Genomic DNA, 9,511 nt, shown 5'->3' with positions numbered 1-9,511 from the left:
TCCTCCTCCTCCTCCTCCTCCTTCTCCTCCTCCTCCTTCTCCTCCTTTTCCTCCTCCTGAGTTGTTAGAGATTTTATTTTATTTGTATGCACAATCAATATCCATTGATGGATCAACAAGGAACTAAAACATTGTACATTGGGCAAAGCTGCCACAAAGATGTCACTCTGGGGACTGAGGTGACCCAAGCCATTGTATTTTTAATCCCCTCACTTGTGCAAGCTGGCTACTGAGTAAGAAGGCTAAGGAGACTTGATGCTTTTAAATGATGGTGCTGGCAGAGAGCGCGGATGCACTGCCAGGTCACAAAGGAGCCTGTCTTGTGGGAAGTCCAGCCAGGGCGCTATTTAGATGTGCAGACAGTGTGACTTTGTGTCATGAACTTTGGACATGTTGCAAAAAAGGATTAGCATGAGAAGGACCTCATGCTTAGTGGACAGCAGAAAAGAGAAAGACCCTCACGGAGAGGAATGAACACAGTGGCTACAACAATGGCTCAAACCCAGCAACGCTTGTGAGAATGATAGAGCCATGCAGTGACTCACAGGGTCACTATGAGTCAGCAACCACTTGACAGCATACGAGAACAGCACTCACTGTACACCAGGCCGGCATTACTGCTTCGATGTGTGTATCTTCTTTGATCCTGACAACCTATCTGTGACGTAGGCACCAACCAAACTCTATCTCCCAGTTTAGAGCAGAAAACAGACTTTAAAAGCAAGTTTGGGTTTTTCCCCATCTTAAGACAACTGAAGGGCAATGAATGTACAAATGCGCTTTACACAATTAATGTATGAATTGTGATGAGAGTTGTATGAGCCCCTAATAAAATGATTTTTAAAAACAAATAAATAAATAAATTTTTTAAAAGACAACTGAAGTTGAGGTTTTGTCATCTGTAATATATTTTCACAAAATAATTGATATACTAAAAAATCTGATTAAAGATGTTTCGTTGTTGAGAAAACTCCATCTCCTATTGTTTTTTAAATTTTAATAAATCACTTAATTGGAGGCTCTTACAATCCATACCTCAATTGTATCGAGCACATTTGTACATACGTTGCCATCATCATTTTCAAAATATTTTCTTTGTTCGAGCCCTTGGTATCAGCTTCCCCTTTTTTCCTCCCCCACTCCCCCATTCTTCATGGACCCTGAGAAGTGATAAATTATTATTGTTTTCATAGCTCACACTGCCCACTGTCTCCCTTTGCCCATGTTACACAGCTTCTTTTTAATTTCTATTTTAACAGTTTTATTGGCACTTCATCCACATATCACACAATTCAATAATCCAACCACATCGAGAAGAGTTGTACAACCATCACCAAAATCAATGTTAGAGCATTTCTTCCTCCTCGTGCCCACTGTTCTTCATGTAATTGCTTTTAAATGTGGCAAAAATACACACAGCAAAACATTCTCCAATTCCACAACATCCACACGTACAATCCAGTACCATCGTTTACATTCTTCATGTTATAAAACCACTATTGGTGTCCTTTCCCAAATATTCCACCACTGTTAACATAAACTCAATGCCCACTAAGCCAAAGCTCACCCTCCTTCCCCCATGGCCATCATGGTAAGTGTGTGTGGTTTTGTTTGTTTAAGGATTTTTGGTTTGTTTCTTGTTGTTGTTTTTAAGTCGTTTTCTTGATGTGATAGTTTCACTTTCATAATTTAATAGCTTTTACGAGGAGTTGTATGTATATCATCACAATCAGTTCTAATGCTCCCTCCCCACTGACAGCAGTCTCTTTATGAGGGCATAACTTGACTCCCTGTCGTCTGGCCACTTAGAGGTGTTCACTCACACGTCTTTTGTTTTCGGGGTGTCCATACAAACATCTCACGTGGACTCATAGACTCCAGCCTAAAACACTCACATTTCCAAATTTGGGTCCTACATGCCCAGAGTAGTGTTTCCCAAACTTGGCGATGGCGCCCCCTAGTGGGAGCTCAGATAATTTGGGTGGGGTTGATGCTGTAAAAGCAGATGCATACACTGTATCTTGGATTATGGGTTATAGTAGACATAACATATAGACACAACACAGTAAACAGGACAAACGTTTTTAAGGGTCAGGGAGGCACCGAGTCTTTTTTTTCCCCTTTCTTCCTGAAAAGGGAGTGATAGGCCACTGAAATTTGGGAACTTATAGAGTAGACAGACAGCTGCTCTCCAGTCTACACAGGCTCATGCAACCTTATGTGCAACAGAGTGAAATTTTGCCTTGTCCTGCACCATCTTCATGCTCAAGGGCATGTCCAAGTCTATCATTGCATCCATTGGGTCAGTCCATCTCACCAAGGGTCTCTCTCACCCTATCTGACCCTCCACGTCACTGCCACGATGTTAGCCTGGTTTGACTAGAGTAACAAATTCATAGACACTCATGTGTATAAGAAAGAGGTTTATATACAAGAGGAATTGAACATTGAGAAAACACCCTAGCCCAGTCCAGATCAAGTCCATAAGTCCAATATTAGCCCATATGTCTGATACCAATCTATAAAGTCCTCTTCTGACTCACGAACCACATGCAATGACACTGAGTGCAGGATGACCACAGGCCAGTGGGTAGAAAGTCTTTGAATCCAGTGGCGTTGTAAGCATCTCAGCGCTGGCAGGGGTCTCCACTTGGCTGCTCCAGTGCCCGGGGCTGCATCAGGGTAGGCCCATGTGGCTTCTCCTCAGGGATGTCTCACAGGGAGTCCACCTTGTCAGTAGTGAGTCTCCCAGGGAGGGAGTGGAGAGAGAGAATATGTCTTCTGCCTCCAGGCAGGAAATCCAGGAGTTCCCAGAATTCTCAGGAGAAGGCCATGCCCACACAAAGGCCTCATTGGCTATATGCTGACTTATAGGCCAGACCCCACCCCTTCACTCCCAATCCTCTCAAGTCCCCAATTGACACCAGATTATGTAACTACCACACTCATACAAGTGTAAGAGAGAGCTTTATATCAAAGAGCAATTGAACATTGAGAAAACATTCCAGTCCAGATCAAGTCCATAAATTTGATATTAGCCCATATATCCGATACTAGTCTATCAATTCCTCTTCAGATTCACGCAGCGCTTGAAGATCACAGGCCAGTGGGTGGGAAGTCTTGTGGATCCAGTGGCAGTGGAAGCACCTCAGCCTGATGCGGGTCTCCATGTGGGTCCTCCAGCTCTGTGAGTGTGGCTCCTCAATAGGAAGGTCAGGCAGAGAGAGTGTGTGGCCCACCTCCAGGGAGAAAGGGAGGAATTTCCCAGAAGTCTCATGAGAAGGCCAGGCCCACAAGGAGGTATCAAGAGGCTGTTACCTGATTGACACACCTATACTCCCCCCCTTTACTTATTTATCAAGGTGACATAAAATTATGTTCCGACCACAGCCACCAAACACAATGTCCGCCAGCCATTGATCGCTGCTGATGACTGTCCAAAGCCAGGGAGGTGGCCAGTGCTCTCATGACCCAGTGGTTTTCTTCCGCTAACGTTTGGGAGTAGGTCATCAAGCTTTACTTCCTAGTCTGTCCTACTCTGGAAGTTCTGCTGACACCTGCAGGGTAACTGAGGGTGACCTTTGGATATTTGAAAACTAGTGGCATGGCTTCTCTCTGGTCCGGTGGCAGCATTAGGAAGGACAGCAGCAGACATTTCTTCTCTTTACAGAGCCCACTCCGCCCATCTTCCCACCTGATTAAGTGACTTCAGCTCACCAAAGCTGGCGCCCAGCCCACTGGAGTTAGGGGCACCAACCAGAAAGATGTGCGGGAACCCTCTGGTCTAAGAGTTACAGATACAGACATCCCCAAACTTAAAACCCCGAAAAAGATCCTCTGTTGGCTCTCTTGATTCTGCTGTCAAAAGAGGTAGATCTGTCCCTCTCCCTCTCCTCCACCTCATCCCTTTCCCCCTCCCCACCCACCCCATCCCTTCCCCCCCTCACCCCATGCCTCCTCCCCTCTCTCTCCCCTCCCCTCCCTCTCTCCCCCACACTGTACCTCAGGAAGCAGTGACCTTGGACTGTGCTAAGAGAGCCTTTTAACTCTTTCCCCGCCAGTTTGTTAGTGGGCCTGTATTAGACCTAATTTTCTCTTCCTTTATGGAATAGCGGCTCTCGTAGTGGACTTTAATACCTTTTAGGTTGGCTAATTAATTCTCTGGCTTTAGACAAAGGGCCAACTCTAACCGTTCTGTATCTGGCTACCCCTAATAAACTCCTTTCACTCATTTCCTTTGATTTCCTGTTCCCTACAAGCTTCACCTCCCTCAATAAATCCATGAAGGAAAGGTCTCGCTCTGTCTCTTGTCTCTGAAAGACCTAACAGCTTCCAGCTGGCAGTCACATGCAAGCCACCCCAGTAGGACAAACTGACAGACAGACACCTGATGGGCCTTGGAATAGAGCAGCCTTTGGAGCCAGATGGCCTGGGTGCTGAATCCTAGTCACCAGCTGTTGACCTTGAGAAGAAGGAGGGAAAGACAGACAGACAAACCTCACCACAATGACTGCTGACTCCTGGCCACCCCATGGGACAGAGGAGAGCTGGCTCTGTGGGGTTGAGACTGTAACTCTTCCCCCTCCCCCAACAGCTTCAGTGGTATATAATCCACATCTATCAAATTAATAGATCCAGCACATCGTGGAGAGTTGTACAATCGTCATCAAAATCAGTCTTAGGACATTTTCTTTGTTCTTGTATTCATTGTTATTAGCTCCCCCAAGGGACCATTCATCCAGTTATGTCACCTTAGCATTACCTATCCTGGATTTCATAGCAGAAAAATGTTTAAAGAGCAAAAAAATTAGCAAGATTAATGCAGTAAAAGACATAAAAACCTCAAGAGAAAAGAAAGCAGACAATATTAAATACTAGAACAAATATATTAATGGATCATAAGGGAGTGAAATATGATAGGGTGCTAAATTTTAGCCCAATTGCACCTGAAACCCTTTCCAATACATTAAATATATTAGCAAGGCTATTCCCATGCCTGGTCCACGGTCAGAGGAGATCCACCAGAGGCTTAATCCATGTATATTTCCCCTTCATTTTTATTTGTTTAAAACAATTTAAAATGGGTGAAAGGGGAGATCAAAGGATAAGATATTCCATTTTGACCCAACTACACCTGCCATCACTGACTTTACAATGCTCCCAAGACTGTAACTCTTTACAGGAGTAGAAAGCCTCATCTTCCCCTGAGGAGCGGCTGATGGGTTTGAACTGCTGACTTTTTGGTTAACAGCCCATGAGGAGAGGAGATGCAGACAAGTCACTGTTCCCCTCAGAAAGATAGGTCCTGGAGGCAAAAACCTACTCACAAATCCCAGCCCTGCTCCTTGAGAGCTTGGGCACATCTCAGTCTGTCTGTGTGCAAAACTGGACGGACACACAAAGATGTGAAGATCCCACAAGGGCACGAACTGCAGGACTTAGCTCCCTGTGAGTCAAGGGAGACGCTCAGGAATGGACAGTCCCCTCTTTTCCATGCCCCCTGGATGGTCTAGCACCCCAGGGAAAGCCCTATGCTATGCTACACGACCCTCTGCCACCAACCTCAGTCTATCCTCAACCCCACTGCTCTAGAGATGTCCCACTTGGTCCCCACTTGCAAAACATTTCCCCTGAGGGCATATTTCAAGGGGCTAAGGAGTCTTTGTTAAAGAATAGGTCACGCTTCCCACTCAATGCCACCAACTCGCTTCAAATGCATAATGACCCTGTTGAACAGGGTTGAACTGCCTCTGTGGGTTTCCAAGCTTGTGAATCTTTTCAGGAGTAGAAGTCTCATCTTTCTCTCTCAGAGCAGCTGGTGGTTTTGAACTGCTGACCTTTTGGTTATCAGCCCAACTCATAACATAGGACTGTTGTTGTTAGGTGCCATGGAGTTGGTTCTGACTCATAGTGACCCTACGCACAACAGAACGAAACACTGCCCGGTCCTGTGTCATCATCCAATTGTTCCTGTGCTTGAGCCCATTATGGGAGCCACTGAATTAACCCCTCTGGTTGAGAGACTTCCTTTTCCCCCCAACACTCCTCCAGTTTGCCAAGCATGATGCCTTCTCCAGGGACTGGTCTCTCCTGACATCATGTCCAGAAGGATCTAAGACGAGGTCTTACCATCTTTCCCTTTAAGGAGCACTCTGGCCATACTTCTTCCATGTCAGACTTGTTTGTCCTTTTAGCAGGCCGTAGTACTGTCCATGTTCTTCTCCAGCACCACAGTTCACATGCATTGACTCTTCTTTGGTCTTCCTTATTCATCGTTAGAGAACAGTGGTTGAATAATGATACTGGTACCCCGCTAAAGAATTTAAATACATTATATTCACACGACAGTCTTGCAGAAGGTTGTTAATTCTGGTTAATTCTGTTAATTTCACAGCCAAGGAAACCAAACATCAAAAAGAGTGACTTGTCTTGTTCAAGATCATACACAGCAAGACAAGAGAAGAGGCAGGATTTGAACCTAGTTCTGCCTGGCCTCAGCATATACCAATGGTTCTCAACCTGTGGGTTGTGGCCCCTTTGCAGGCTGAATGACCTTTTCATAGGGGTCACCTAAGCCCATCAGAAAACACATATTTCCGATGGTCTTAGGAACTGAGACACTGTTCCTGTATCTGCCTCCAGGCGGGTTCGCCCACATATGAGCGCTGGCGTGAAGACTCTTACCCATGCTACCATGCTTCAAGAGAAAATTTCATTGATTTGTCATTAGAAATAAATATTTCACAATATATAATGACATTGTTTTTGTGATTAAGTTTGTGACTATACTTTAATGATGTTCAATTTGTAACAATGAAAATACATCTTATATATCAGATATTTACATGACGATTCATACCAGTAGCAAAATGACAGTGATGAAGTAGCAACAAAAATAATCTTATGGTTAGGGGGTCACCACCCCATGAGTAGCTGTATGAAAGGGTAGTGTCGTCAGGAAGGCTGAGAAACACCAGCGTATGTGCTTGCAGCTAACAACACTCAGCCTACCCTTAAAGGACAACTCTGGGGGGTGTGGACGGGAGCGCAGGGAGGGGGCCTTGTAGGAAGGAGGAGGAGGCAATGGTCCCACGGGCGCAGTGCTCAATGGTGAGCTGAGAGCAGAGACTAGAAGTTATGTAACCCCACAAGCAGGGTCCACCTCCTTTTGGGATCCTGTCTCAGGGAACTTAATCCAAAGGTATTCTGGTTACTGAAGAGGCTGGATGCTGGGTTCTTTGACCCAGGGCCACGGTCAAGGGTAGTTCCTTCTTCCTTGTGTCCCGGAGATCTTTGGGGCCCTCGGTCTTCCTGTTCCCTCCTCATCAGGCTTCGAAGAACAGGAGCAGTGGCAAGCCCACCGGTCTTAGCTTCTGCTGTGCCCGGGGAGTTGTCTGGACCCCGCACTCCTGCTCGCAGGCGTTCATCAGGACGTGCGCGTGAGCTGGGTATCAGCCAGCGCTTTGCCTAGTGTTGCCCGTTTGTTTCACTCTTGGCTCTCAGGCAGACATGCTAATTGCTCCCATGCCTCGATTCACCTCTTCTACCTTTTCACCTTTTTTAGTAATGTGGTTGTTAGTTGCTCTGGAGCCCATTTTGACGGGCGCGGTGACCCCATGAGTTAGGACTAAGGTAGCGTAGGGCTAAGGTCAACAGCACAAAACCACCAGTCACTCAGCGTGAGAACGAGGGGGTTTTCCACTCCCATAAAGAGTTACAGTCTTGGAAACTCACAGGGGCAGTTTTACCCTGTCCTGTAGGGTCGCTATGAGTTGGGATTGACATGATGGCAGTGTTTAGTTGAACAACAATGACATGCAAACTTCTTTTTTTAAAGCATCTTTTTGTTAAAAAAAAATCAGAATTAACACCAAGATTCACTAGCACAGTGGTTCTCTACCTTCCTAATGCCGTGACCCTTTCATGCTGTGGTGATGACCCCAACCATCAAATTATTTTTGTTGCTACTTTATAACTACCATTTTGTGACTGTTATTAATCGTCATGTAAATATCTGATATGCAGGATGTATTTCCAGTGTTACAAATTGAACATAATTAAAGCATAGTGATTAATCACCAAACAATATGTAATTATATATTGTGAAATATTTATGTGTTTTCTGATGGTCTTAGGCCACCCCTGTGAAAGGGTCATTCGACCCCCAAAGGGGTCATGACCCACAGGTTGAGAACCACTGTTGTAAGCTTTATGGGACAGTTCTACTAGAGTTGATCACTATCAACTCCATGGCAGTAGGTTTTTGTTTCAGCCCCTGGAAGAAGGCAGTCCATTGGACAAGCCTGATGGCCACATCTTCCCTGTTCCCCTCCCTGCTATCATTTTTTAGGATTCAGGAACAAACCATTTCCACCCCGCCACCCCTGAAGCATAATGGTTTATCTAAATGTTAGCAGAGATACAAACTCAGCTTAAAGAAACAAACAAATGACCAAAACCAGGGTTAATTCTGACTCTCAGGGATCTGATAGGACAGGGTAGAACTGCCCTCATGGACCTCTGAGACTGTTACTCCTCTTTCTCATCTTTCTCCCTCAGAGCAGCTGGTGGTTCTGAACTGCTGACTTTGTAGTTAAGTAGCCCAATACCTAAGCCACTAGGCCATTAGGCACCAAGTTATCTGAGCACCTTCAGGTCTGGTGTCTTAGTTATCTAGTGCTGTCAAAACTGTCTGAGTTATCTAGTGCTGTCAACACAGAAATACCACAAATGGGTGTTTTTAACCAACAGGACTCTATTTTCCCACAATTTAGGTAGTTAACTGTCCAAATTCAAGGTCCTGGCTCTAGTCCAGGAGGAAGGTCTAAAGCAAGGTCATTGTCTTTTCTGAATTCCTGCTTCTGGGCCATCTTCATGTCACTAGGCATCTCTCTTCTACCATCGTTGTGGGAAACAGAAGGATTTCTCCCAAGTTGTCTCCCCAAATATATGCCAAACTTAGCTGTTGCAAATGACTATACACTTGGAGGTCATCAGACGTAGATCAGGGGTTATTCTCCCTAAGGGTTATCAGCCATCTAGACCAAGCAGTCACCACTGTTTATCCCACAACAAGTAGGGCCCACTCCCTTCTGATAAGGATAGCAGTTGTCTGTTTCCTTGTGGGAGACCCCAGAGAGGTCATGCCCACCCAAGGGTGACCAAGGTTAGGCCACCATCATGAATCTAGGGCCCGCTCATCTTTCACATGTATACCTCTAGTTCCTCCCCTTCCTATCACGTGTACAGCCCTAGCTCATCCCCTTCCTGTTACGCCTATCCCCTTCCATTGTATATCCCCTTCCTAGAATGTGTACATCTCCTTCCTAGAACGTGTATGCCTATTGTACTGCCCCTTCCTGTGACGTGTAACACATCCCCCTAAGTAGATATAACCCTGGGTTAGCAATTAATGGGGTCCTCCAACCTCCTGCCAGGTACTCAAGCATCCTGCCCTGTCCCTGCCCCACCTCGCCTCAGCCCACGCTGCACGGACCTGGCTAGTAAGATC

Source organism: Echinops telfairi, unplaced genomic scaffold (genome assembly GCF_000313985.2).
Source record: "Echinops telfairi isolate 266 unplaced genomic scaffold, ASM31398v2 ScPeMD7_655;HRSCAF=1070, whole genome shotgun sequence".
Classification (NCBI taxonomy): Eukaryota; Metazoa; Chordata; class Mammalia; order Afrosoricida; family Tenrecidae; genus Echinops; species Echinops telfairi.
This window is presented reverse-complemented; position numbering follows the sequence as displayed.